Source organism: Octopus sinensis, linkage group LG14 (genome assembly GCF_006345805.1).
Source record: "Octopus sinensis linkage group LG14, ASM634580v1, whole genome shotgun sequence".
Taxonomy (NCBI): Eukaryota; Metazoa; Mollusca; class Cephalopoda; order Octopoda; family Octopodidae; genus Octopus; species Octopus sinensis.
Genome location: NC_043010.1, coordinates 65,761,149 through 65,762,881, shown reverse-complemented (window position 1 = coordinate 65,762,881; position 1,733 = coordinate 65,761,149). Strand labels below are relative to the sequence as shown.

At 39.4% G+C, this 1,733-nt stretch overlaps 1 long non-coding RNA gene across 1 annotated transcript; it reads left to right on the top strand.

Moving 5' to 3' along the window:
- The first annotated feature begins 627 nt into the window (after positions 1-627).
- Positions 628-1,377, top strand: LOC118766029. The gene is made up of 2 exons (XR_005001960.1): positions 628-890; positions 931-1,377. It is a non-coding gene; the product is annotated as an uncharacterized LOC118766029 (long non-coding RNA).
- The last annotated feature ends 356 nt before the right edge of the window (positions 1,378-1,733 follow it).

Sequence of the window (1,733 nt, the reverse complement as noted above, 5' to 3'; positions counted from 1 at the left end):
TTTTGTATGCTAATTATGGAAACGAAATTCATTTTTGCCTTAAATTAATAAGTAAAAAGTTAATAACTTTTAAAGTTTGCAAATTTGGGGTAATTTTAGCCAATCGAAAACCACAGACATATTGGTGCCTGTTCCCATAGTAACAATCTAAGCACTTGTGTTGCTTGCTTACTTGTCAGTTGCGAATTTTTCGTATATGATGGAGAAATTGAAGACCAAGGTATATGTGGTTGATTGGGCAGACCTATAATCAAAAGGAATATTCTAATGCTGAACACCTAACAGTTTTAATGCTATTTTGGACAAATATAGGCGTAGGAGTGGCTGTGTGGTAAGTAGCTTGCTTACCAACCACATGGTTCCGGGTTCAGTCCCACTGCAAGACACCATGGGCAAGTGTCTTCTACTATAGCCTCGGGCTATAGTAGAAGACACGATCATGCCCTGGTATCGTATAAAAATTTGCTAATGAGGTTCTAATAAGACGGAAATATGTCTGAGAGTTGCCTCTCAATCATGCTGAATCACATGTGACAAAATGCTGAATAATCAGGTGTGACATAACACTATCCAGGCAAATGAGATATGTCATAAATTCAGCTAAGTAATCATATGGGACAGGACACTAAGTCATGGAAGAGACAGGCAGACAGATGGATAGATGAACAGTGAGAGATAGATAGATAGATAGATAGATAGATAGATAGATAGATAGAAAAAGAAGTGGAAGGTATTAAAAGGAAGTGGGAGGTATGAAAAGGAAGTGGGAGGTATGGAAAGGATGTGGGCGGTATTAAAAGGAAGTGGGAGGCATGAAAAGGAAGTGGGAGGTATTTAAAGAAAGTGGGAGGTATTAAAAGGAAGTGGGAAGTATGGAAAGGATGTGGGCGGTATTAAAAGGAAGTGGGAGGTATTAAAAGGAAGTGGGAGGTATTAAAAGGAAGTGGGAGGCATGAAAAGGAAGTGGGAGGTATTAACAGGAAGTGGGAGGTATTAAAAGGATGTGGGCGGTATTAAAAGGAAGTGGGAGGCATGAAAAGGAAGTGGGAGGTATTTAAAGGAAGTGGGAGGTATTAAAAGGAAGTGGGAAGTATGGAAAGGATGTGGGCGGTATTAAAAGGAAGTGGGAGGTATTAAAAGGAAGTGGGAAGTATGGAAAGGAAGTGGGAGGTATGGAAAGGATGTGGGAGGCATGGAAAGGATGTGGGCGGTATTAAAAGGAAGTGGGAGGCATGAAAAGGAAGTGGGAGGTATTAAAAGGATGTGGGCGGTATTAAAAGGAAGTGGGAGGTATGGAAAGGATGTGGGCGGTATTAAAAGGAAGTGGGAGGTATGGAAAGGATGTGGGCGGTATTAAAAGGAAGTGGGAGGTATGAACGCTCTTTTTAATTAAATTCTTTCTCTAAAAAAGGAGCTGGTTTCTTACAAGGATAGGAAGCTCCATCATTGGAATGTAGATAATGAAAACTATGTTACATTTTAAATTTGAGAAAAGTATGTATGTATGTATGTATGTATGTGCGTATGTATGTGTGTTCGTGTGTGTATGTATGTATTCATATTTGTGTGTGATGCATGTGTGTGTATATGTTTGTTTTATATATGGGTGTTCATATGTATGTATGTTTTGCGCGTGTGTATCCACATATAAGTTTGTGGATGCGTGTGTGTTTGTGTGTAGGTGTTTAGATTGCTCGACATCTATGCAATTATTGTCTGAGTCTGTGGAGTGT